Source organism: Phyllobates terribilis, unplaced genomic scaffold (assembly GCF_046119375.1).
Source record: "Phyllobates terribilis strain yellow unplaced genomic scaffold, ASM4611937v1 Scaffold_1090__1_contigs__length_425415, whole genome shotgun sequence".
Taxonomy (NCBI): domain Eukaryota; kingdom Metazoa; phylum Chordata; class Amphibia; order Anura; family Dendrobatidae; genus Phyllobates; species Phyllobates terribilis.
This window is the reverse complement of record NW_027363850.1, coordinates 66,793-92,501: the sequence shown is the minus strand read 5'-3', so window position 1 is coordinate 92,501 and position 25,709 is coordinate 66,793. Positions and strand designations below refer to the sequence as shown.

At 47.7% G+C, this 25,709-nt stretch overlaps 14 non-coding genes and 2 pseudogenes across 14 annotated transcripts; all 16 read left to right on the top strand.

Moving 5' to 3' along the window:
• The first annotated feature begins 409 nt into the window (after positions 1 to 409).
• LOC141243020 (U2 spliceosomal RNA) lies at positions 410 to 600 on the top strand. Its single transcript, XR_012307356.1, has one exon. It is a non-coding gene; the product is annotated as a U2 spliceosomal RNA (small nuclear RNA).
• A 1,122-nt stretch (positions 601 to 1,722) lies between these two features.
• On the top strand, positions 1,723 to 1,913 carry LOC141242806 (U2 spliceosomal RNA). Its single transcript, XR_012307167.1, has one exon. It is a non-coding gene; the product is annotated as a U2 spliceosomal RNA (small nuclear RNA).
• A 1,119-nt stretch (positions 1,914 to 3,032) lies between these two features.
• On the top strand, positions 3,033 to 3,223 carry LOC141242963 (U2 spliceosomal RNA). Its single transcript, XR_012307314.1, has one exon. It is a non-coding gene; the product is annotated as a U2 spliceosomal RNA (small nuclear RNA).
• Positions 3,224 to 4,343: 1,120 nt separating this feature from the next.
• Positions 4,344 to 4,534, top strand: LOC141243019 (U2 spliceosomal RNA). The gene has a single exon (XR_012307355.1). It is a non-coding gene; the product is annotated as a U2 spliceosomal RNA (small nuclear RNA).
• A 1,121-nt stretch (positions 4,535 to 5,655) lies between these two features.
• LOC141243018 (U2 spliceosomal RNA) lies at positions 5,656 to 5,846 on the top strand. Its single transcript, XR_012307354.1, has one exon. It is a non-coding gene; the product is annotated as a U2 spliceosomal RNA (small nuclear RNA).
• Positions 5,847 to 6,970: 1,124 nt separating this feature from the next.
• LOC141242787 (U2 spliceosomal RNA) lies at positions 6,971 to 7,161 on the top strand. The gene has a single exon (XR_012307150.1). It is a non-coding gene; the product is annotated as a U2 spliceosomal RNA (small nuclear RNA).
• Positions 7,162 to 8,277: 1,116 nt separating this feature from the next.
• Positions 8,278 to 8,375, top strand: LOC141242989 (U2 spliceosomal RNA; annotated as a pseudogene).
• A 5,566-nt stretch (positions 8,376 to 13,941) lies between these two features.
• LOC141242974 (U2 spliceosomal RNA) lies at positions 13,942 to 14,112 on the top strand (annotated as a pseudogene).
• A 1,121-nt stretch (positions 14,113 to 15,233) lies between these two features.
• On the top strand, positions 15,234 to 15,424 carry LOC141243024 (U2 spliceosomal RNA). Its single transcript, XR_012307360.1, has one exon. It is a non-coding gene; the product is annotated as a U2 spliceosomal RNA (small nuclear RNA).
• Positions 15,425 to 16,543: 1,119 nt separating this feature from the next.
• Positions 16,544 to 16,734, top strand: LOC141243017 (U2 spliceosomal RNA). The gene has a single exon (XR_012307353.1). It is a non-coding gene; the product is annotated as a U2 spliceosomal RNA (small nuclear RNA).
• Positions 16,735 to 17,854: 1,120 nt separating this feature from the next.
• Positions 17,855 to 18,045, top strand: LOC141243016 (U2 spliceosomal RNA). Its single transcript, XR_012307352.1, has one exon. It is a non-coding gene; the product is annotated as a U2 spliceosomal RNA (small nuclear RNA).
• Positions 18,046 to 19,165: 1,120 nt separating this feature from the next.
• Positions 19,166 to 19,356, top strand: LOC141243015 (U2 spliceosomal RNA). The gene has a single exon (XR_012307351.1). It is a non-coding gene; the product is annotated as a U2 spliceosomal RNA (small nuclear RNA).
• Positions 19,357 to 20,477: 1,121 nt separating this feature from the next.
• Positions 20,478 to 20,668, top strand: LOC141243014 (U2 spliceosomal RNA). The gene has a single exon (XR_012307350.1). It is a non-coding gene; the product is annotated as a U2 spliceosomal RNA (small nuclear RNA).
• Positions 20,669 to 21,792: 1,124 nt separating this feature from the next.
• LOC141243012 (U2 spliceosomal RNA) lies at positions 21,793 to 21,983 on the top strand. The gene has a single exon (XR_012307348.1). It is a non-coding gene; the product is annotated as a U2 spliceosomal RNA (small nuclear RNA).
• Positions 21,984 to 23,099: 1,116 nt separating this feature from the next.
• LOC141243011 (U2 spliceosomal RNA) lies at positions 23,100 to 23,290 on the top strand. The gene has a single exon (XR_012307347.1). It is a non-coding gene; the product is annotated as a U2 spliceosomal RNA (small nuclear RNA).
• Positions 23,291 to 24,409: 1,119 nt separating this feature from the next.
• On the top strand, positions 24,410 to 24,600 carry LOC141243010 (U2 spliceosomal RNA). Its single transcript, XR_012307346.1, has one exon. It is a non-coding gene; the product is annotated as a U2 spliceosomal RNA (small nuclear RNA).
• The last annotated feature ends 1,109 nt before the right edge of the window (positions 24,601 to 25,709 follow it).

Sequence of the window (25,709 nt, the reverse complement as noted above, 5' to 3'; positions counted from 1 at the left end):
ATAGGCTCTGAGCCTTTATATACCTGCGCACAGCAGCAGCCACCTTCAGTCTGCTGCTGGACAGCCAGCAGCAGCAGCAGCAGGAGAGGTAATTAATCAGCAACCCTCCTGCTAAGGGTAGACAGCTGCTCGTTCCACCCCCCCCCCCCGCCTTAATTGGTTCTCCTCCCTTCCAACGGTGTTGAGGCGGGTGGGAACAGCCGGGGGTTGAGGGTACTGTGCTAAAAGAGGTGGAGTTATGCAGATCTAAAACGCGTGGATTGCAGCAGCAGCAAGCCGAAAAGTGCAGGCATGTGAGGGATCTAGAGGTTGACAGCATGTCTTCTTAACGGGAGTCCAGGTGGCCATCTCCACAAATGGACTTTTCAGAATCCTTGGGTGGCACCGTAGTCGGAAACCAATTCTGGTTATCGCTTCTCGGCCTTTTGGCTAAGATCAAGTGTAGTATCTGTTCTTATCAGTTTAATATCTGATACGTCCCCTATCTGGGGACCATATATTAAATGGATTTTTAGAACAGGGAGATGGAAAAAGAGCTTGCTCTGTCCACTCCACGCATTGACCTGGTATTGCAGTATCTCCAGGACCGGTGCACCCCTTCTTTAATGCAGTTTCTAAAATCAGAAAGAATTGAATTCAATGCTTTTTGTTCATTTTGCTTGTTTGTCGGATTTTGGGATGGACTCTTTGGCTTTGCTTTTCTTCTCCTCATTGGATTTTTCATGTTAAAAGTTGCAGAAGCCAGATGACAAGCTCATTTTGGTTCAACTTCAGCAACTGTGCATTGCATTGCCATGTAATGTAATGTAATGCAATGCTATCTATCTAGCTCTCCCTCTATACTTCCTTTTGGATAAACAGACATATTAGGCAAGCATTTTGGAGCTTTCACCTAAATAACTACAGGTGGTGAGATAAGCTGCACAATATAATTGACCTTTCAGTATATTGTTGCACACACACCATCTATTTAGCAAATGCCCTTGTTATCAACAGCAGCCTTTTAAACTCACCTGAGCTAACAGGTATGTGAGCTGGTTACTCTGCTGCGCTTAAAATTTCTTTTTTGGTTTGCTACAATGCCTTTTCTGAAACGTTGTCTCCCTCTGCTGGAACACTGACTTCTTTCATTTAATGCCTGCAGACTATAAAAGAGAAACCAACCCAAAAAGTTTGGTTGATTAGTCTGTGGCATTCTTTGAAACTGTTGCTTATGGCGGTCTCTGTGAGCTTCTCAGTGACATTCAGCAATCCAGGTATCCCGCCTGCAGTAGACGGAATGTGGCAATGGAACGCTGGCTGCGCGTGTCATAATAGGCTCTGAGCCTTTATATACCTGCGCACAGCAGCAGCCACCTTCAGTCTGCTGCTGGACAGCCAGCAGCAGCAGCAGCAGGAGAGGTAATTAATCAGCAACCCTCCTGCTAAGGGTAGACAGCTGCTCGTTCCACCCCCCCCCCCCGCCTTAATTGGTTCTCCTCCCTTCCAACGGTGTTGAGGCGGGTGGGAACAGCCGGGGGTTGAGGGTACTGTGCTAAAAGAGGTGGAGTTATGCAGATCTAAAACGCGTGGATTGCAGCAGCAGCAAGCCGAAAAGTGCAGGCATGTGAGGGATCTAGAGGTTGACAGCATGTCTTCTTAACGGGAGTCCAGGTGGCCATCTCCACAAATGGACTTTTCAGAATCCTTGGGTGGCACCGTAGTCGGAAACCAATTCTGGTTATCGCTTCTCGGCCTTTTGGCTAAGATCAAGTGTAGTATCTGTTCTTATCAGTTTAATATCTGATACGTCCCCTATCTGGGGACCATATATTAAATAGATTTTTAGAACAGGGAGATGGAAAAAGAGCTTGCTCTGTCCACTCCACGCATTGACCTGGTATTGCAGTATCTCCAGGACCGGTGCACCCCTTCTTTAATGCAGTTTCTAAAATCAGAAAGAATTGAATTCAATGCTTTTTGTTCATTTTGCTTGTTTGTCGGATTTTGGGATGGACTCTTTGGCTTTGCTTTTCTTCTCCTCATTGGATTTTTCATGTTAAAAGTTGCAGAAGCCAGATGACAAGCTCATTTTGGTTCAACTTCAGCAACTGTGCATTGCATTGCCATGTAATGTAATGTAATGCAATGCTATCTATCTAGCTCTCCCTCTATACTTCCTTTTGGATAAACAGACATATTAGGCAAGCATTTTGGAGCTTTCACCTAAATAACTACAGGTGGTGAGATAAGCTGCACAATATAATTGACCTTTCAGTATATTGTTGCACACACACCATCTATTTAGCAAATGCCCTTGTTATCAACAGCAGCCTTTTAAACTCACCTGAGCTAACAGGTATGTGAGCTGGTTACTCTGCTGCGCTTAAAATTTCTTTTTTGGTTTGCTACAATGCCTTTTCTGAAACGTTGTCTCCCTCTGCTGGAACACTGACTTCTTTCATTTAATGCCTGCAGACTATAAAAGAGAAACCAACCCAAAAAGTTTGGTTGATTAGTCTGTGGCATTCTTTTAAACTGTTGCTTATGGCGGTCTCTGTGAGCTTCTCAGTGACATTCAGCCATCCAGGTATCCCGCCTGCAGTAGACGGAATGTGGCAATGGAACGCTGGCTGCGCGTGTCATAATAGGCTCTGAGCCTTTATATACCTGCGCACAGCAGCAGCCACCTTCAGTCTGCTGCTGGACAGCCAGCAGCAGCAGCAGCAGGAGAGGTAATTAATCAGCAACCCTCCTGCTAAGGGTAGACAGCTGCTCGTTCCACCCCCCCCCGCCTTAATTGGTTCTCCTCCCTTCCAACGGTGTTGAGGCGGGTGGGAACAGCCGGGGGTTGAGGGTACTGTGCTAAAAGAGGTGGAGTTATGCAGATCTAAAACGAGTGGATTGCAGCAGCAGCAAGCCGAAAAGTGCAGGCATGTGAGGGATCTAGAGGTTGACAGCATGTCTTCTTAACGGGAGTCCAGGTGGCCATCTCCACAAATGGACTTTTCAGAATCCTTGGGTGGCACCGTAGTCGGAAACCAATTCTGGTTATCGCTTCTCGGTCTTTTGGCTAAGATCAAGTGTAGTATCTGTTCTTATCAGTTTAATATCTGATACGTCCCCTATCTGGGGACCATATATTAAATGGATTTTTAGAACAGGGAGATGGAAAAAGAGCTTGCTCTGTCCACTCCACGCATTGACCTGGTATTGCAGTATCTCCAGGACCGGTGCACCCCTTCTTTAATGCAGTTTCTGAAATCAGAAAGAATTGAATTCAATGCTTTTTGTTCATTTTGCTTGTTTGTCGGATTTTGGGATGGACTCTTTGGCTTTGCTTTTCTTCTCCTCATTGGATTTTTCATGTTAAAAGTTGCAGAAGCCAGATGACAAGCTCATTTTGGTTCAACTTCAGCAACTGTGCATTGCATTGCCATGTAATGTAATGTAATGCAATGCTATCTATCTAGCTCTCCCTCTATACTTCCTTTTGGATAAACAGACATATTAGGCAAGCATTTTGGAGCTTTCACCTAAATAACTACAGGTGGTGAGATAAGCTGCACAATATAATTGACCTTTCAGTATATTGTTGCACACACACCATCTATTTAGCAAATGCCCTTGTTATCAACAGCAGCCTTTTAAACTCACCTGAGCTAACAGGTATGTGAGCTGGTTACTCTGCTGCGCTTAAAATTTCTTTTTTGGTTTGCTACAATGCCTTTTCTGAAACGTTGTCTCCCTCTGCTGGAACACTGACTTCTTTCATTTAATGCCTGCAGACTATAAAAGAGAAACCAACCCAAAAAGTTTGGTTGATTAGTCTGTGGCATTCTTTTAAACTGTTGCTTATGGCGGTCTCTGTGAGCTTCTCAGTGACATTCAGCCATCCAGGTATCCCGCCTGCAGTAGACGGAATGTGGCAATGGAACGCTGGCTGCGCGTGTCATAATAGGCTCTGAGCCTTTATATACCTGCGCACAGCAGCAGCCACCTTCAGTCTGCTGCTGGACAGCCAGCAGCAGCAGCAGCAGGAGAGGTAATTAATCAGCAACCCTCCTGCTAAGGGTAGACAGCTGCTCGTTCCACCCCCCCCCCGCCTTAATTGGTTCTCCTCCCTTCCAACGGTGTTGAGGCGGGTGGGAACAGCCGGGGGTTGAGGGTACTGTGCTAAAAGAGGTGGAGTTATGCAGATCTAAAACGAGTGGATTGCAGCAGCAGCAAGCCGAAAAGTGCAGGCATGTGAGGGATCTAGAGGTTGACAGCATGTCTTCTTAACGGGAGTCCAGGTGGCCATCTCCACAAATGGACTTTTCAGAATCCTTGGGTGGCACCGTAGTCGGAAACCAATTCTGGTTATCGCTTCTCGGCCTTTTGGCTAAGATCAAGTGTAGTATCTGTTCTTATCAGTTTAATATCTGATACGTCCCCTATCTGGGGACCATATATTAAATGGATTTTTAGAACAGGGAGATGGAAAAAGAGCTTGCTCTGTCCACTCCACGCATTGACCTGGTATTGCAGTATCTCCAGGACCGGTGCACCCCTTCTTTAATGCAGTTTCTAAAATCAGAAAGAATTGAATTCAATGCTTTTTGTTCATTTTGCTTGTTTGTCGGATTTTGGGATGGACTCTTTGGCTTTGCTTTTCTTCTCCTCATTGGATTTTTCATGTTAAAAGTTGCAGAAGCCAGATGACAAGCTCATTTTGGTTCAACTTCAGCAACTGTGCATTGCATTGCCATGTAATGTAATGTAATGCAATGCTATCTATCTAGCTCTCCCTCTATACTTCCTTTTGGATAAACAGACATATTAGGCAAGCATTTTGGAGCTTTCACCTAAATAACTACAGGTGGTGAGATAAGCTGCACAATATAATTGACCTTTCAGTATATTGTTGCACACACACCATCTATTTAGCAAATGCCCTTGTTATCAACAGCAGCCTTTTAAACTCACCTGAGCTAACAGGTATGTGAGCTGGTTACTCTGCTGCGCTTAAAATTTCTTTTTTGGTTTGCTACAATGCCTTTTCTGAAACGTTGTCTCCCTCTGCTGGAACACTGACTTCTTTCATTTAATGCCTGCAGACTATAAAAGAGAAACCAACCCAAAAAGTTTGGTTGATTAGTCTGTGGCATTCTTTTAAACTGTTGCTTATGGCGGTCTCTGTGAGCTTCTCAGTGACATTCAGCCATCCAGGTATCCCGCCTGCAGTAGACGGAATGTGGCAATGGAACGCTGGCTGCGCGTGTCATAATAGGCTCTGAGCCTTTATATACCTGCGCACAGCAGCAGCCACCTTCAGTCTGCTGCTGGACAGCCAGCAGCAGCAGCAGCAGGAGAGGTAATTAATCAGCAACCCTCCTGCTAAGGGTAGACAGCTGCTCGTTCCACTCCCCCCCCCGCCTTAATTGGTTCTCCTCCCTTCCAACGGTGTTGAGGCGGGTGGGAACAGCCGGGGGTTGAGGGTACTGTGCTAAAAGAGGTGGAGTTATGCAGATCTAAAACGCGTGGATTGCAGCAGCAGCAAGCCGAAAAGTGCAGGCATGTGAGGGATCTAGAGGTTGACAGCATGTCTTCTTAACGGGAGTCCAGGTGGCCATCTCCACAAATGGACTTTTCAGAATCCTTGGGTGGCACCGTAGTCGGAAACCAATTCTGGTTATCGCTTCTCGGCCTTTTGGCTAAGATCAAGTGTAGTATCTGTTCTTATCAGTTTAATATCTGATACGTCCCCTATCTGGGGACCATATATTAAATGGATTTTTAGAACAGGGAGATGGAAAAAGAGCTTGCTCTGTCCACTCCACGCATTGACCTGGTATTGCAGTATCTCCAGGACCGGTGCACCCCTTCTTTAATGCAGTTTCTAAAATCAGAAAGAATTGAATTCAATGCTTTTTGTTCATTTTGCTTGTTTGTCGGATTTTGGGATGGACTCTTTGGCTTTGCTTTTCTTCTCCTCATTGGATTTTTCATGTTAAAAGTTGCAGAAGCCAGATGACAAGCTCATTTTGGTTCAACTTCAGCAACTGTGCATTGCATTGCCATGTAATGTAATGTAATGCAATGCTATCTATCTAGCTCTCCCTCTATACTTCCTTTTGGATAAACAGACATATTAGGCAAGCATTTTGGAGCTTTCACCTAAATAACTACAGGTGGTGAGATAAGCTGCACAATATAATTGACCTTTCAGTATATTGTTGCACACACACCATCTATTTAGCAAATGCCCTTGTTATCAACAGCAGCCTTTTAAACTCACCTGAGCTAACAGGTATGTGAGCTGGTTACTCTGCTGCGCTTAAAATTTCTTTTTTGGTTTGCTACAATGCCTTTTCTGAAACGTTGTCTCCCTCTGCTGGAACACTGACTTCTTTCATTTAATGCCTGCAGACTATAAAAGAGAAACCAACCCAAAAAGTTTGGTTGATTAGTCTGTGGCATTCTTTTAAACTGTTGCTTATGGCGGTCTCTGTGAGCTTCTCAGTGACATTCAGCCATCCAGGTATCCCGCCTGCAGTAGACGGAATGTGGCAATGGAACGCTGGCTGCGCGTGTCATAATAGGCTCTGAGCCTTTATATACCTGCGCACAGCAGCAGCCACCTTCAGTCTGCTGCTGGACAGCCAGCAGCAGCAGCAGCAGGAGAGGTAATTAATCAGCAACCCTCCTGCTAAGGGTAGACAGCTGCTCGTTCCACCCCCCCCCCCCCCGCCTTAATTGGTTCTCCTCCCTTCCAACGGTGTTGAGGCGGGTGGGAACAGCCGGGGGTTGAGGGTACTGTGCTAAAAGAGGTGGAGTTATGCAGATCTAAAACGCGTGGATTGCAGCAGCAGCAAGCCGAAAAGTGCAGGCATGTGAGGGATCTAGAGGTTGACAGCATGTCTTCTTAACGGGAGTCCAGGTGGCCATCTCCACAAATGGACTTTTCAGAATCCTTGGGTGGCACCGTAGTCGGAAACCAATTCTGGTTATCGCTTCTCGGCCTTTTGGCTAAGATCAAGTGTAGTATCTGTTCTTATCAGTTTAATATCTGATACGTCCCCTATCTGGGGACCATATATTAAATGGATTTTTGGAACAGGGAGATGGAAAAAGAGCTTGCTCTGTCCACTCCACGCATTGACCTGGTATTGCAGTATCTCCAGGACCGGTGCACCCCTTCTTTAATGCAGTTTCTAAAATCAGAAAGAATTGAATTCAATGCTTTTTGTTCATTTTGCTTGTTTGTCGGATTTTGGGATGGACTCTTTGGCTTTGCTTTTCTTCTCCTCATTGGATTTTTCATGTTAAAAGTTGCAGAAGCCAGATGACAAGCTCATTTTGGTTCAACTTCAGCAACTGTGCATTGCATTGCCATGTAATGTAATGCAATGCTATCTATCTAGCTCTCCCTCTATACTTCCTTTTGGATAAACAGACATATTAGGCAAGCATTTTGGAGCTTTCACCTAAATAACTACAGGTGGTGAGATAAGCTGCACAATATAATTGACCTTTCAGTATATTGTTGCATACACACCATCTATTTAGCAAATGCCCTTGTTATCAACAGCAGCCTTTTAAACTCACCTGAGCTAACAGGTATGTGAGCTGGTTACTCTGCTGCGCTTAAAATTTCTTTTTTGGTTTGCTACAATGCCTTTTCTGAAACGTTGTCTCCCTCTGCTGGAACACTGACTTCTTTCATTTAATGCCTGCAGACTATAAAAGAGAAACCAACCCAAAAAGTTTGGTTGATTAGTCTGTGGCATTCTTTTAAACTGTTGCTTATGGCGGTCTCTGTGAGCTTCTCAGTGACATTCAGCCATCCAGGTATCCCGCCTGCAGTAGACGGAATGTGGCAATGGAACGCTGGCTGCGCGTGTCATAATAGGCTCTGAGCCTTTATATACCTGCGCACAGCAGCAGCCACCTTCAGTCTGCTGCTGGACAGCCAGCAGCAGCAGCAGCAGGAGAGGTAATTAATCAGCAACCCTCCTGCTAAGGGTAGACAGCTGCTCGTTCCACCCCCCCCCCCGCCTTAATTGGTTCTCCTCCCTTCCAACGGTGTTGAGGCGGGTGGGAACAGCCGGGGGTTGAGGGTACTGTGCTAAAAGAGGTGGAGTTATGCAGATCTAAAACGCGTGGATTGCAGCAGCAGCAAGCCGAAAAGTGCAGGCATGTGAGGGATCTAGAGGTTGACAGCATGTCTTCTTAACGGGAGTCCAGGTGGCCATCTCCACAAATGGACTTTTCAGAATCCTTGGGTGGCACCGTAGTCAGAAACCAATTCTGGTTATCGCTTCTCGGCCTTTTGGCTAAGATCAAGTGTAGTATCTGTTCTTTTAAGAACACAAGAGCTACGATCTACACTTGACGAGAGCGATCGAACTCTGAAGGAGAAGAGCTTCGGAGCCCAGCTGACATCGGAGAAGGAAGGCGGATATCGGTGGGAGGAAGAAGCTCTAAAGAATCCAGAAGAAGACGAAGACTCGGAGAAGAATCGGGCTGTCCTGTGGAATCTTCGAGGAAGAAAATCATCGAGACAAAGACCTTTCGGGGAATTTGTCCAGAACACGACGGGAGAAGAATCTGCATAGCTCCACCCATTCCGGGAAGAGTTCCAGATCCAGCTCCAAGAAGTAACTGCAGGAGGAAAGCCATGGCAAGCGCTGCGAGGAAGGCCGAAAAGAAGAGCCTGGAGCAGGGGACAGCCAGGAGGGCCCAGCCAGGAGCCGATTCTGACCCCAAGGACTCTGCCTCCACGACTGGCCAGCAGAAGGGACCCCAGAAGCCCCGCCACGAAGCTCCAGCCCTGGAGCCATGGATGCGGCAGACGGTGGCCCTGAAGCTGAAGGAAGTGGATGGGAGGGTGCCGGACATGTCCTCGGACGTGTTCTGCCAGAAGATGCTGCTGGATCGAGGCTTCTCCAGGTCGGACACCCTCAGCATCCAGACCTTCTTGACGGGGATCTTCTTCGTCACCTTCGCCACTGTGAACACCTGCAGGAGGTTCTGGGAAATGGTAAGCGCAAAAGGACCGGATAATTCTTTCTCTGCCTTTACAGGTAGCTGCCCTATCCAGAGGGACGAAAGGAGGATCACGGTCTCCATGCGCAACCCGCACACCCCAGGCCAAGACATCTGTACCTTCCTGAGACTCTTCTGTTTGGTTGTGAAGGAACCCTCTCACATCCTGAATGGACTCGGCTTCTGGACAGGTAAGTGGTCGGTGACCGTTAGACTTCACAGGGACCTGGCGTACTCAGACGGACTTCGGCACCTGCCCCCGACATTCTCCCTGGGCAACTCCTACGGCCTCATCTATTACCCGGACATGCCGCGGAACTGCAGGAGATGCGGCAAGAACGGCCACGAGATGAAGGACTGCAAGGAGGATGCCTGCAGGATTTGTCGAGTGACGGGACACAGCTCGAAGGACTGCCCGAAGAAGACGTCCTGCAACCTGTGTGGGCTGGCGGCTCATCTGTACAAGGATTGCCCCAAGCGTGAGAGATCCTGGGCATCGGTGGTTGCGACGACCCCAGCTCCGGAGGACAAGGCCCCGACGACCAGGCCTGTGAAGGTCAAGGACGCGACGACCAAGGCCCCAGCGGCCAAGGCCGAGACGACCAAGGCCAAAGCGGTCAAGGAGTCGGTGGCCAAAGCCCCAGCGACGGTCCCAGCAGCTCCGAAGCAGAAGAAAAAGTCAAAGGAGGGTAAGAGTTCTGTCACCCCTCTCTCGATCCCTCCCCCTGCCACCCCCGTCCAATCCCCCCCCACCCCGGCCACCCCTGCTGAGGATTCCACCTCCTCTTCCTCCTTCCCCTACTCCTCAGCAGGTGTCCTTTCCCCTGCCCCGGCAGCCACTCTCCCTCCCCAGACCATGGTAGCGGTGGAATTAACCTTTCCTCCACCTGCCGCTATCTATTCCGAGGAGGATTTTCCCCTTCTTGTCTCCCCAATTCCAACCCGGGGAAAGAGGAAGGTGGAGGACAGCCCTGCTACTGAATCCTCCAAAAAGAAGATTCTGGATTTCGTAGGCGAAAAGGAGGATACCCTCCCTGAGCCAGAAGAGATGGAGCACATGGTTGAGACCCTGGTGGCCGAGCCAGAAGAGGAGGAACTGGTGGTCGCCGAGATCGAGGCCGCGCTGCTTGACCAGATGGAGGAAGAGGGCCTGCTGGTGATCCCGTCACCAGCAGTCAACACCGACGAGGGACCACCCGACCGGAGTGGTAACTAAGGTGTATTGCCTGCGCTAACTTTTTCTTTTTTCCCTACATGATGGCTAATATTAACTTATTTTCCATTAATGTCAGGAGCATCAAGGACAAGTTCAGACGTCAGACTATTTATGCCTTCCTTACTTCCCAGTTGTGTGATGTTTATATGTTACAGGAATGTTCCCTTCCCTCCTCTAGGTCCTTCAAACATCTGGCCAGGGAGTGGTCCCACGGTCCATCCTACTGGTCCGGTGGGGGTGACTGCAAGTCTGCGGGGGTCGCAATTCTGATCAGGGGGGGCGCATTCACGCTTGAGTCCGTCCAGGAGCTCATCTGCGGCAGGGCTCTTGTTGTAGATGGCAACTGGGCGGGAGAACCTGTCAGGTTCATCAACGTGTATGCGTCCCCACTGAAGAATGAGCGTTTGGAGCTTTTCCAGACCCTGCGGCTTCAGCTTGCCACCACCAGGACCTTAGTGATGGCCGGGGATTTCAACTGCCCCATCGAGGAGGATGGTCGTAGTTCTGGCACATCTGCCAAGTTGGACATCACGTCCAAGCTGCTCATCGAGATGGTAACCGAGGCCTCTCTTCAGGACGTGGTGGGCTCCATGGGGAGAGGCTCCACGAACTATTCGTGGAGCCGACCCGATGGCTCACTCCGCTCCAGGATTGACTTTGTGTTCACCTCTCGGGCAGTCAGGCAGAGTAGGCACTCGATGGTCCCCTGCTTCTTCTCCGACCACAGAGCCATTCACTTACAAGGTGTCCTCGGCGACGGTTTTCCGTCCGGCCCCGGCTCCTGGAAGCTGAATTGTGCTCTGCTTGCTCAGGATGAAGTCGTGGAGGAGCTGAGAGCAGCCTACGCAATGTGGCAGTCCTACAAGGGTAGCTTCCAAACAGTCTCTGATTGGTGGGAATATGTTAAACTTGAGTTTCGCTGTTTCTTTCAGGCCAAGGGTCGACAACAGGCGTGTGAGAAGAGGAGGGACTTCAGAGGGCTGCAGCGCGAGCTGCGGTCGCTGCAGGACCTTCTTCACTGCGGCTGGGACGTGAGAGAGGAGCTGGAGGAGACCAAGAAGAGCCTGAAAAGGCACTTTGAGGAGGAGTCCAAGCGAATCGTCTTCCGTTCCAAAGTGGAGAATCTGGAGAAGGGTGAGAAATGTAACTCATTCTTTTTCAGGAAACTTCATGCCGGTCACACGCCCCTGAACGAGCTGCGAGACGAGAGCGGAAACATGCGACGTGGGAAGGAGGACGTGATGAGGGTCGTCAGCGACTTCTACAGCGAACTCTACTCCCACAAGACTACCGACCCCGACGCTGCTGATAAGTTCCTGTCAGGTATCACTAACCATCTTGATCCTGCAGGCACGGCAGCCTTGGACAAACCTCTGATGGTGGGCGAATTGCTCTCTGCCGCTAAATCCTTTAGGACCGGCAGGACCCCGGGCAGTGATGGTCTTCCAGCGGAGCTCTATGTAGCGCTGGGAGACCTCATCTGTCCGGACCTGTTGGACCTGTACGAGGAGATGGTGGTGGAGGGTAGAATGCCTCCATCTTTGAGGGAAGGAATGGTCACGATCCTGTACAAGCGGAAGGGAGAGAGGTGCGACCTGAGGAATTGGCGTCCCATCACTCTGCTCAACGTGGACTACAAGATCCTGGCCAAGACGATGGCGACACGACTTAAGACGGTCATCGGACGGATCATCCACCCGGACCAGACCTGCGGCATCCCTGGACGTCGCATCGCAGACAGCCTCGCTCTCGTGCGGGACACGGTCGAGTACATGAAGGTCCGCCGCGCACACGCGGCCCTGGTCTCCTTGGATCAGGAGAAGGCCTTCGACCGGGTTTCCCACGAGTTCATGGGCCGAGCTCTGCACCGGTTAGGTTTGGGTAACATGTTTTGTTCGTATGTCCGTCTGATGTATTTTGATATCCACAGCTCGGTGTTGGTGAACGGCTGGAAGACTGACCCCTTCCCTGTCCTCTCTGGGGTCAGACAAGGCTGCCCTCTATCACCTCTTCTTTTTGTTTGTGTTATAGAACTCTTCGCAGAGGCTATCCGGCAGAATGGAGAGATCAGAGGGATCACCGCACCGGGTCCGGGACGACACGAGGTCAAGTGCTCGCTCTACATGGACGACGTCACCGTCTTCTGCGCTGATCGTGATTCAGTCGACGCCCTCGTCCAGACGTGTGAGAGGTTCGGCCGGGCTTCAGGGGCCAAAGTCAACTGCAGGAAGTCGGAAGCCATGCTCTTCGGGGATTGGCAGCCGGCCTCCTCCGCCCCCTTCCCCTTCAACATTCAACCGGATTTCCTCAAGGTGCTGGGAGTCTGGTTCGGGAAGGAAGGAGCGGCCCTCAAGTCCTGGCAAGAACGCTTGGCCAAGGTGAAGCAACGGATCGGACTCTGGAGCCTCAGACACCTCACTTGTGAGGGTAAGGCACTCGTCCTGCGTAATGAGGTCCTGCCCGTCTTGCAGTACACGGCGCAGGCCAGGCCCCCTCACGTCACTGTGTGCAGGGCCATTACCAGGACAGTGTTTCACTTTGTCTGGGGATCCAAGATGGACAGAGTCAGGCGGGCCGTCATGTACAAGGAGCCTCGCAAGGGTGGGAAGGGCGTTCCAGATATCCCCACCCTCCTGCGATCCTCTTTTGTGTGTGATTGTGTCCGCCGGACTTTGCAAGTCAAGAATGGCTCCGCGGGCAGGTCCATGTCTCGCTTCTTCCTGCTTCCTCTTTGGAGGCGACTCGGCTGGGACAAGTGGGACAGCTCCTTCCCCTACAACTGGACGACGCCATGGTTCTACGGAGACGTCGTTCGATTTGTGGGGGAACATCAACTGGAGGGACTCAAGCCCGACTTGTGGAAGCCCAAAACTATCCACAAGCTCATCAGAGCCAAGGATGACGTGGAGAACATCACAGGACTTCACCAGGACACGCTGGAGACTGTGTGGACAAATGTGTCGTCTGACAGGCTGACCAACGGGCACAAGGACTTGTCGTGGATGGCGATTCAGGGCGGACTGCCCGTCCGGTCATTCATGCATGCCCGGAACCTGTGCAAGACCCGGTACTGCCCAAGGTGCCCCTTCGTGGAGGAAACATCTTTGCACACTTTTTGGGACTGCGGATTTGCACAGCGCCTGTTGACTGCCCTTGAGGACGACCTGAGGAACTCTGTCCCCAGGGCGAGCCTATCGCACCATTCTGTGCTTTACGGACTCTTCCCTGGGGTTCATACCGTCGGAGCCATCCAGGAGGCTTGGCGCCTTATGAACTGCTTCAAGGATGCCGTTTGGGTCGCCAGGAACCGGCTCATCTTGAGGAGGGAGAGGATGTCCATCCAGGACTGCCGCAGGCTGATCCACAGCCTGCTCAGAGACTATTCCATCGTGGACGGTCCGGAGGACGAGGATGAGGACTAAACCCCTCCTCCCCCTCTCCCCTTATGTGTCTTGTCTTTCAATAAAGCTTCGGGCCTGTGATTTACCCCTCCCCATCCCCTTTTTCCCAATCCCCATCCCTTATCACGGTTCGTCGTACTGTATTGATTGACATGCTTTTTCTTTCAGATTGAGTGTTTTGTGTAGCATAGGGGTGTGATGTGTCTAGTTAGTGCGTCGTATCCTCATGCTATGTAAATATGATGTAGAATTCTGTGTGTACTGGGCTGCGGCACAGTACACTGTCTGTTAACTTATTTTTAGTGCTAATAAAAGATATATTCAATCAAAAAATCTGTTCTTATCAGTTTAATATCTGATACGTCCCCTATCTGGGGACCATATATTAAATGGATTTTTAGAACAGGGAGATGGAAAAAGAGCTTGCTCTGTCCACTCCACGCATTGACCTGGTATTGCAGTATCTCCAGGACCGGTGCACCCCTTCTTTAATGCAGTTTCTAAAATCAGAAAGAATTGAATTCAATGCTTTTTGTTCATTTTGCTTGTTTGTCGGATTTTGGGATGGACTCTTTGGCTTTGCTTTTCTTCTCCTCATTGGATTTTTCATGTTAAAAGTTGCAGAAGCCAGATGACAAGCTCATTTTGGTTCAACTTCAGCAACTGTGCATTGCATTGCCATGTAATGTAATGTAATGCAATGCTATCTATCTAGCTCTCCCTCTATACTTCCTTTTGGATAAACAGACATATTAGGCAAGCATTTTGGAGCTTTCACCTAAATAACTACAGGTGGTGAGATAAGCTGCACAATATAATTGACCTTTCAGTATATTGTTGCACACACACCATCTATTTAGCAAATGCCCTTGTTATCAACAGCAGCCTTTTAAACTCACCTGAGCTAACAGGTATGTGAGCTGGTTACTCTGCTGCGCTTAAAATTTCTTTTTTGGTTTGCTACAATGCCTTTTCTGAAACGTTGTCTCCCTCTGCTGGAACACTGACTTCTTTCATTTAATGCCTGCAGACTATAAAAGAGAAACCAACCCAAAAAGTTTGGTTGATTAGTCTGTGGCATTCTTTTAAACTGTTGCTTATGGCGGTCTCTGTGAGCTTCTCAGTGACATTCAGCCATCCAGGTATCCCGCCTGCAGTAGACGGAATGTGGCAATGGAACGCTGGCTGCGCGTGTCATAATAGGCTCTGAGCCTTTATATACCTGCGCACAGCAGCAGCCACCTTCAGTCTGCTGCTGGACAGCCAGCAGCAGCAGCAGCAGGAGAGGTAATTAATCAGCAACCCTCCTGCTAAGGGTAGACAGCTGCTCGTTCCACCCCCCCCCCCGCCTTAATTGGTTCTCCTCCCTTCCAACGGTGTTGAGGCGGGTGGGAACAGCCGGGGGTTGAGGGTACTGTGCTAAAAGAGGTGGAGTTATGCAGATCTAAAACGCGTGGATTGCAGCAGCAGCAAGCCGAAAAGTGCAGGCATGTGAGGGATCTAGAGGTTGACAGCATGTCTTCTTAACGGGAGTCCAGGTGGCCATCTCCACAAATGGACTTTTCAGAATCCTTGGGTGGCACCGTAGTCGGAAACCAATTCTGGTTATCGCTTCTCGGCCTTTTGGCTAAGATCAAGTGTAGTATCTGTTCTTATCAGTTTAATATCTGATACGTCCCCTATCTGGGGACCATATATTAAATGGATTTTTAGAACAGGGAGATGGAAAAAGAGCTTGCTCTGTCGACTCCACGCATTGACCTGGTATTGCAGTATCTCCAGGACCGGTGCACCCCTTCTTTAATGCAGTTTCTAAAATCAGAAAGAATTGAATTCAATGCTTTTTGTTCATTTTGCTTGTTTGTCGGATTTTGGGATGGACTCTTTGGCTTTGCTTTTCTTCTCCTCATTGGATTTTTCATGTTAAAAGTTGCAGAAGCCAGATGACAAGCTCATTTTGGTTCAACTTCAGCAACTGTGCATTGCATTGCCATGTAATGTAATGTAATGCAATGCTATCCATCTAGCTCTCCCTCTATACTTCCTTTTGGATAAACAGACATATTAGGCAAGCATTTTGGAGCTTTCACCTAAATAACTACAGGTGGTGAGATAAGCTGCACAATATAATTGACCTTTCAGTATATTGTTGCACACACACCATCTATTTAGCAAATGCCCTTGTTATCAACAGCAGCCTTTTAAACTCACCTGAGCTAACAGGTATGTGAGCTGGTTACTCTGCTGCGCTTAAAATTTCTTTTTTGGTTTGCTACAATGCCTTTTCTGAAACGTTGTCTCCCTCTGCTGGAACACTGACTTCTTTCATTTAATGCCTGCAGACTATAAAAGAGAAACCAACCCAAAAAGTTTGGTTGATTAGTCTGTGGCATTCTTTTAAACTGTTGCTTATGGCGGTCTCTGTGAGCTTCTCAGTGACATTCAGCCATCCAGGTATCCCGCCTGCAGTAGACGGAATGTGGCAATGGAACGCTGGCTGCGCGTGTCATAATAGGCTCTGAGCCTTTATATACCTGCGCACAGCAGCAGCCACCTTCAGTCTGCTGCTGGACAGCCAGCAGCAGCAGCAGCAGGAGAGGTAATTAATCAGCAACCCTCCTGCTAAGGGTAGACAGCTGCTCGTTCCACCCCCCCCCGCCTTAATTGGTTCTCCTCCCTTCCAACGGTGTTGAGGCGGGTGGGAACAGCCGGGGGTTGAGGGTACTGTGCTAAAAGAGGTGGAGTTATGCAGATCTAAAACGCGTGGATTGCAGCAGCAGCAAGCCGAAAAGTGCAGGCATGTGAGGGATCTAGAGGTTGACAGCATGTCTTCTTAACGGGAGTCCAGGTGGCCATCTCCACAAATGGACTTTTCAGAATCCTTGGGTGGCACCGTAGTCGGAAACCAATTCTGGTTATCGCTTCTCGGCCTTTTGGCTAAGATCAAGTGTAGTATCTGTTCTTATCAGTTTAATATCTGATACGTCCCCTATCTGGGGACCATATATTAAATGGATTTTTAGAACAGGGAGATGGAAAAAGAGCTTGCTCTGTCCACTCCACGCATTGACCTGGTATTGCAGTATCTCCAGGACCGGTGCACCCCTTCTTTAATGCAGTTTCTAAAATCAGAAAGAATTGAATTCAATGCTTTTTGTTCATTTTGCTTGTTTGTCGGATTTTGGGATGGACTCTTTGGCTTTGCTTTTCTTCTCCTCATTGGATTTTTCATGTTAAAAGTTGCAGAAGCCAGATGACAAGCTCATTTTGGTTCAACTTCAGCAACTGTGCATTGCATTGCCATGTAATGTAATGTAATGCAATGCTATCTATCTAGCTCTCCCTCTATACTTCCTTTTGGATAAACAGACATATTAGGCAAGCATTTTGGAGCTTTCACCTAAATAACTACAGGTGGTGAGATAAGCTGCACAATATAATTGACCTTTCAGTATATTGTTGCACACACACCATCTATTTAGCAAATGCCCTTGTTATCAACAGCAGCCTTTTAAACTCACCTGAGCTAACAGGTATGTGAGCCGGTTACTCTGCTGCGCTTAAAATTTCTTTTTTGGTTTGCTACAATGCCTTTTCTGAAACGTTGTCTCCCTCTGCTGGAACACTGACTTCTTTCATTTAATGCCTGCAGACTATAAAAGAGAAACCAACCCAAAAAGTTTGGTTGATTAGTCTGTGGCATTCTTTTAAACTGTTGCTTATGGCGGTCTCTGTGAGCTTCTCAGTGACATTCAGCCATCCAGGTATCCCGCCTGCAGTAGACGGAATGTGGCAATGGAACGCTGGCTGCGCGTGTCATAATAGGCTCTGAGCCTTTATATACCTGCGCACAGCAGCAGCCACCTTCAGTCTGCTGCTGGACAGCCAGCAGCAGCAGCAGCAGGAGAGGTAATTAATCAGCAACCCTCCTGCTAAGGGTAGACAGCTGCTCGTTCCACCCCCCCCCCGCCTTAATTGGTTCTCCTCCCTTCCAACGGTGTTGAGGCGGGTGGGAACAGCCGGGGGTTGAGGGTACTGTGCTAAAAGAGGTGGAGTTATGCAGATCTAAAACGCGTGGATTGCAGCAGCAGCAAGCCGAAAAGTGCAGGCATGTGAGGGATCTAGAGGTTGACAGCATGTCTTCTTAACGGGAGTCCAGGTGGCCATCTCCACAAATGGACTTTTCAGAATCCTTGGGTGGCACCGTAGTCGGAAACCAATTCTGGTTATCGCTTCTCGGCCTTTTGGCTAAGATCAAGTGTAGTATCTGTTCTTATCAGTTTAATATCTGATACGTCCCCTATCTGGGGACCATATATTAAATGGATTTTTAGAACAGGGAGATGGAAAAAGAGCTTGCTCTGTCCACTCCACGCATTGACCTGGTATTGCAGTATCTCCAGGACCGGTGCACCCCTTCTTTAATGCAGTTTCTAAAATCAGAAAGAATTGAATTCAATGCTTTTTGTTCATTTTGCTTGTTTGTCGGATTTTGGGATGGACTCTTTGGCTTTGCTTTTCTTCTCCTCATTGGATTTTTCATGTTAAAAGTTGCAGAAGCCAGATGACAAGCTCATTTTGGTTCAACTTCAGCAACTGTGCATTGCATTGCCATGTAATGTAATGTAATGCAATGCTATCTATCTAGCTCTCCCTCTATACTTCCTTTTGGATAAACAGACATATTAGGCAAGCATTTTGGAGCTTTCACCTAAATAACTACAGGTGGTGAGATAAGCTGCACAATATAATTGACCTTTCAGTATATTGTTGCACACACACCATCTATTTAGCAAATGCCCTTGTTATCAACAGCAGCCTTTTAAACTCACCTGAGCTAACAGGTATATGAGCTGGTTACTCTGCTGCGCTTAAAATTTCTTTTTTGGTTTGCTACAATGCCTTTTCTGAAACGTTGTCTCCCTCTGCTGGAACACTGACTTCTTTCATTTAATGCCTGCAGACTATAAAAGAGAAACCAACCCAAAAAGTTTGGTTGATTAGTCTGTGGCATTCTTTTAAACTGTTGCTTATGGCGGTCTCTGTGAGCTTCTCAGTGACATTCAGCCATCCAGGTATCCCGCCTGCAGTAGACGGAATGTGGCAATGGAACGCTGGCTGCGCGTGTCATAATAGGCTCTGAGCCTTTATATACCTGCGCACAGCAGCAGCCACCTTCAGTCTGCTGCTGGACAGCCAGCAGCAGCAGCAGCAGGAGAGGTAATTAATCAGCAACCCTCCTGCTAAGGGTAGACAGCTGCTCGTTCCACCCCCCCCCCGCCTTAATTGGTTCTCCTCCCTTCCAACGGTGTTGAGGCGGGTGGGAACAGCCGGGGGTTGAGGGTACTGTGCTAAAAGAGGTGGAGTTATGCAGATCTAAAACGCGTTGATTTCAGCAGCAGCAAGCCGAAAAGTGCAGGCATGTGAGGGATCTAGAGGTTGACAGCATGTCTTCTTAACGGGAGTCCAGGTGGCCATCTCCACAAATGGACTTTTCAGAATCCTTGGGTGGCACCGTAGTCGGAAACCAATTCTGGTTATCGCTTCTCGGCCTTTTGGCTAAGATCAAGTGTAGTATCTGTTCTTATCAGTTTAATATCTGATACGTCCCCTATCTGGGGACCATATATTAAATGGATTTTTAGAACAGGGAGATGGAAAAAGAGCTTGCTCTGTCCACTCCACGCATTGACCTGGTATTGCAGTATCTCCAGGACCGGTGCACCCCTTCTTTAATGCAGTTTCTAAAATCAGAAAGAATTGAATTCAATGCTTTTTGTTCATTTTGCTTGTTTGTCGGATTTTGGGATGGACTCTTTGGCTTTGCTTTTCTTCTCCTCATTGGATTTTTCATGTTAAAAGTTGCAGAAGCCAGATGACAAGCTCATTTTGGTTCAACTTCAGCAACTGTGCATTGCATTGCCATGTAATGTAATGTAATGCAATGCTATCTATCTAGCTCTCCCTCTATACTTCCTTTTGGATAAACAGACATATTAGGCAAGCATTTTGGAGCTTTCACCTAAATAACTACAGGTGGTGAGATAAGCTGCACAATATAATTGACCTTTCAGTATATTGTTGCACACACACCATCTATTTAGCAAATGCCCTTGTTATCAACAGCAGCCTTTTAAACTCACCTGAGCTAACAGGTATATGAGCTGGTTACTCTGCTGCGCTTAAAATTTCTTTTTTGGTTTGCTACAATGCCTTTTCTGAAACGTTGTCTCCCTCTGCTGGAACACTGACTTCTTTCATTTAATGCCTGCAGACTATAAAAGAGAAACCAACCCAAAAAGTTTGGTTGATTAGTCTGTGGCATTCTTTTAAACTGTTGCTTATGGCGGTCTCTGTGAGCTTCTCAGTGACATTCAGCCATCCAGGTATCCCGCCTGCAGTAGACGGAATGTGGCAATGGAACGCTGGCTGCGCGTGTCATAATAGGCTCTGAGCCTTTATATACCTGCGCACAGCAGCAGCCACCTTCAGTCTGCTGCTGGACAGCCAGCAGCAGCAGCAGCAGGAGAGGTAATTAATCAGCAACCCTCCTGCTAAGGGTAGACAGCTGCTCGTTCCACCCCCCCCCCCGCCTTAATTGGTTCTCCTCCCTTCCAACGGTGTTGAGGCGGGTGGGAACAGCCGGGGGTTGAGGGTACTGTGCTAAAAGAGGTGGAGTTATGCAGATCTAAAACGCGTTGATTTCAGCAGCAGCAAGCCGAAAAGTGCAGGCATGTGAGGGATCTAGAGGTTGACAGCATGTCTTCTTAACGGGAGTCCAGGTGGCCATCTCCACAAATGGACTTTTCAGAATCCTTGGGTGGCACCGTAGTCGGAAACCAATTCTGGTTATCGCTTCTCGGCCTTTTGGCTAAGATCAAGTGTAGTATCTGTTCTTATCAGTTTAATATCTGATACGTCCCCTATCTGGGGACCATATATTAAATGGATTTTTAGAACAGGGAGATGGAAAAAGAGCTTGCTCTGTCCACTCCACGCATTGACCTGGTATTGCAGTATCTCCAGGACCGGTGCACCCCTTCTTTAATGCAGTTTCTAAAATCAGAAAGAATTGAATTCAATGCTTTTTGTTCATTTTGCTTGTTTGTCGGATTTTGGGATGGACTCTTTGGCTTTGCTTTTCTTCTCCTCATTGGATTTTTCATGTTAAAAGTTGCAGAAGCCAGATGACAAGCTCATTTTGGTTCAACTTCAGCAACTGTGCATTGCATTGCCATGTAATGTAATGTAATGCAATGCTATCTATCTAGCTCTCCCTCTATACTTCCTTTTGGATAAACAGACATATTAGGCAAGCATTTTGGAGCTTTCACCTAAATAACTACAGGTGGTGAGATAAGCTGCACAATATAATTGACCTTTCAGTATATTGTTGCACACACACCATCTATTTAGCAAATGCCCTTGTTATCAACAGCAGCCTTTTAAACTCACCTGAGCTAACAGGTATGTGAGCTGGTTACTCTGCTGCGCTTAAAATTTCTTTTTTGGTTTGCTACAATGCCTTTTCTGAAACGTTGTCTCCCTCTGCTGGAACACTGACTTCTTTCATTTAATGCCTGCAGACTATAAAAGAGAAACCAACCCAAAAAGTTTGGTTGATTAGTCTGTGGCATTCTTTTAAACTGTTGCTTATGGCGGTCTCTGTGAGCTTCTCAGTGACATTCAGCCATCCAGGTATCCCGCCTGCAGTAGACGGAATGTGGCAATGGAACGCTGGCTGCGCGTGTCATAATAGGCTCTGAGCCTTTATATACCTGCGCACAGCAGCAGCCACCTTCAGTCTGCTGCTGGACAGCCAGCAGCAGCAGCAGCAGGAGAGGTAATTAATCAGCAACCCTCCTGCTAAGGGTAGACAGCTGCTCGTTCCACCCCCCCACCCCCCGCCTTAATTGGTTCTCCTCCCTTCCAACGGTGTTGAGGCGGGTGGGAACAGCCGGGGGTTGAGGGTACTGTGCTAAAAGAGGTGGAGTTATGCAGATCTAAAACGCGTGGATTGCAGCAGCAGCAAGCCGAAAAGTGCAGGCATGTGAGGGATCTAGAGGTTGACAGCATGTCTTCTTAACGGGAGTCCAGGTGGCCATCTCCACAAATGGACTTTTCAGAATCCTTGGGTGGCACCGTAGTCGGAAACCAATTCTGGTTATCGCTTCTCGGCCTTTTGGCTAAGATCAAGTGTAGTATCTGTTCTTATCAGTTTAATATCTGATACGTCCCCTATCTGGGGACCATATATTAAATGGATTTTTAGAACAGGGAGATGGAAAAAGAGCTTGCTCTGTCCACTCCACGCATTGACCTGGTATTGCAGTATCTCCAGGACCGGTGCACCCCTTCTTTAATGCAGTTTCTAAAATCAGAAAGAATTGAATTCAATGCTTTTTGTTCATTTTGCTTGTTTGTCGGATTTTGGGATGGACTCTTTGGCTTTGCTTTTCTTCTCCTCATTGGATTTTTCATGTTAAAAGTTGCAGAAGCCAGATGACAAGCTCATTTTGGTTCAACTTCAGCAACTGTGCATTGCATTGCCATGTAATGTAATGTAATGCAATGCTATCTATCTAGCTCTCCCTCTATACTTCCTTTTGGATAAACAGACATATTAGGCAAGCATTTTGGAGCTTTCACCTAAATAACTACAGGTGGTGAGATAAGCTGCACAATATAATTGACCTTTCAGTATATTGTTGCACACACACCATCTATTTAGCAAATGCCCTTGTTATCAACAGCAGCCTTTTAAACTCACCTGAGCTAACAGGTATGTGAGCTGGTTACTCTGCTGCGCTTAAAATTTCTTTTTTGGTTTGCTACAATGCCTTTTCTGAAACGTTGTCTCCCTCTGCTGGAACACTGACTTCTTTCATTTAATGCCTGCAGACTATAAAAGAGAAACCAACCCAAAAAGTTTGGTTGATTAGTCTGTGGCATTCTTTTAAACTGTTGCTTATGGCGGTCTCTGTGAGCTTCTCAGTGACATTCAGCCATCCAGGTATCCCGCCTGCAGTAGACGGAATGTGGCAATGGAACGCTGGCTGCGCGTGTCATAATAGGCTCTGAGCCTTTATATACCTGCGCACAGCAGCAGCCACCTTCAGTCTGCTGCTGGACAGCCAGCAGCAGCAGCAGGAGAGGTAATTAATCAGCAACCCTCCTGCTAAGGGTAGACAGCTGCTCGTTCCACCCCCCCCCGCCTTAATTGGTTCTCCTCCCTTCCAACGGTGTTGAGGCGGGTGGGAACAGCCGGGGGTTGAGGGTACTGTGCTAAAAGAGGTGGAGTTATGCAGATCTAAAACGCGTGGATTGCAGCAGCAGCAAGCCGAAAAGTGCAGGCATGTGAGGGATCTAGAGGTTGACAGCATGTCTTCTTAACGGGAGTCCAGGTGGCCATCTCCACAAATGGACTTTTCAGAATCCTTGGGTGGCACCGTAGTCGGAAACCAATTCTGGTTATCGCTTCTCGGCCTTTTGGCTAAGATCAAGTGTAGTATCTGTTCTTATCAGTTTAATATCTGATACGTCCCCTATCTGGGGACCATATATTAAATGGATTTTTAGAACAGGGAGATGGAAAAAGAGCTTGCTCTGTCCACTCCACGCATTGACCTGGTATTGCAGTATCTCCAGGACCGGTGCACCCCTTCTTTAATGCAGTTTCTAAAATCAGAAAGAATTGAATTCAATGCTTTTTGTACATTTTGCTTGTTTGTCGGATTTTGGGATGGACTCTTTGGCTTTGCTTTTCTTCTCCTCATTGGATTTTTCATGTTAAAAGTTGCAGAAGCCAGATGACAAGCTCATTTTGGTTCAACTTCAGCAACTGTGCATTGCATTGCCATGTAATGTAATGTAATGCAATGCTATCTATCTAGCTCTCCCTCTATACTTCCTTTTGGATAAACAGACATATTAGGCAAGCATTTTGGAGCTTTCACCTAAATAACTACAGGTGGTGAGATAAGCTGCACAATATAATTGACCTTTCAGTATATTGTTGCACACACACCATCTATTTAGCAAATGCCCTTGTTATCAACAGCAGCCTTTTAAACTCACCTGAGCTAACAGGTATGTGAGCTGGTTACTCTGCTGCGCTTAAAATTTCTTTTTTGGTTTGCTACAATGCCTTTTCTGAAACGTTGTCTCCCTCTGCTGGAACACTGACTTCTTTCATTTAATGCCTGCAGACTATAAAAGAGAAACCAACCCAAAAAGTTTGGTTGATTAGTCTGTGGCATTCTTTTAAACTGTTGCTTATGGCGGTCTCTGTGAGCTTCTCAGTGACATTCAGCCATCCTGGTATCCCGCCTGCAGTAGACGGAATGTGGCAATGGAACGCTGGCTGCGCGTGTCATAATAGGCTCTGAGCCTTTATATACCTGCGCACAGCAGCAGCCACCTTCAGTCTGCTGTTGGACAGCCAGCAGCAGCAGCAGCAGGAGAGGTAATTAATCAGCAACCCTCCTGGTAAGGGTAGACAGCTGCTCGTTCCACCCCCCCCCGCCTTAATTGGTTCTCCTCCCTTCCAACGGTGTTGAGGCGGGTGGGAACAGCCGGGGGTTGAGGGTACTGTGCTAAAAGAGGTGGAGTTATGCAGATCTAAAACGCGTGGATTGCAGCAGCAGCAAGCCGAAAAGTGCAGGCATGTGAGGGATCTAGAGGTTGACAGCATGTCTTCTTAACGGGAGTCCAGGTGGCCATCTCCACAAATGGACTTTTCAGAATCCTTGGGTGGCACCGTAGTCGGAAACCAATTCTGGTTATCGCTTCTCGGCCTTTTGGCTAAGATCAAGTGTAGTATCTGTTCTTATCAGTTTAATATCTGATACGTCCCCTATCTGGGGACCATATATTAAATGGATTTTTAGAACAGGGAGATGGAAAAAGAGCTTGCTCTGTCCACTCCACGCATTGACCTGGTATTGCAGTATCTCCAGGACCGGTGCACCCCTTCTTTAATGCAGTTTCTAAAATCAGAAAGAATTGAATTCAATGCTTTTTGTACATTTTGCTTGTTTGTCGGATTTTGGGATGGACTCTTTGGCTTTGCTTTTCTTCTCCTCATTGGATTTTTCATGTTAAAAGTTGCAGAAGCCAGATGACAAGCTCATTTTGGTTCAACTTCAGCAACTGTGCATTGCATTGCCATGTAATGTAATGTAATGCAATGCTATCTATCTAGCTCTCCCTCTATACTTCCTTTTGGATAAACAGACATATTAGGCAAGCATTTTGGAGCTTTCACCTAAATAACTACAGGTGGTGAGATAAGCTGCACAATATAATTGACCTTTCAGTATATTGTTGCACACACACCATCTATTTAGCAAATGCCCTTGTTATCAACAGCAGCCTTTTAAACTCACCTGAGCTAACAGGTATGTGAGCTGGTTACTCTGCTGCGCTTAAAATTTCTTTTTTGGTTTGCTACAATGCCTTTTCTGAAACGTTGTCTCCCTCTGCTGGAACACTGACTTCTTTCATTTAATGCCTGCAGACTATAAAAGAGAAACCAACCCAAAAAGTTTGGTTGATTAGTCTGTGGCATTCTTTTAAACTGTTGCTTATGGCGGTCTCTGTGAGCTTCTCAGTGACATTCAGCCATCCTGGTATCCCGCCTGCAGTAGACGGAATGTGGCAATGGAACGCTGGCTGCGCGTGTCATAATAGGCTCTGAGCCTTTATATACCTGCGCACAGCAGCAGCCACCTTCAGTCTGCTGTTGGACAGCCAGCAGCAGCAGCAGCAGGAGAGGTAATTAATCAGCAACCCTCCTGGTAAGGGTAGACAGCTGCTCGTTCCACCCCCCCACCCCCCGCCTTAATTGGTTCTCCTCCCTTCCAACGGTGTTGAGGCGGGTGGGAACAGCCGGGGGTTGAGGGTACTGTGCTAAAAGAGGTGGAGTTATGCAGATCTAAAACGCGTGGATTGCAGCAGCAGCAAGCCGAAAAGTGCAGGCATGTGAGGGATCTAGAGGTTGACAGCATGTCTTCTTAACGGGAGTCCAGGTGGCCATCTCCACAAATGGACTTTTCAGAATCCTTGGGTGGCACCGTAGTCGG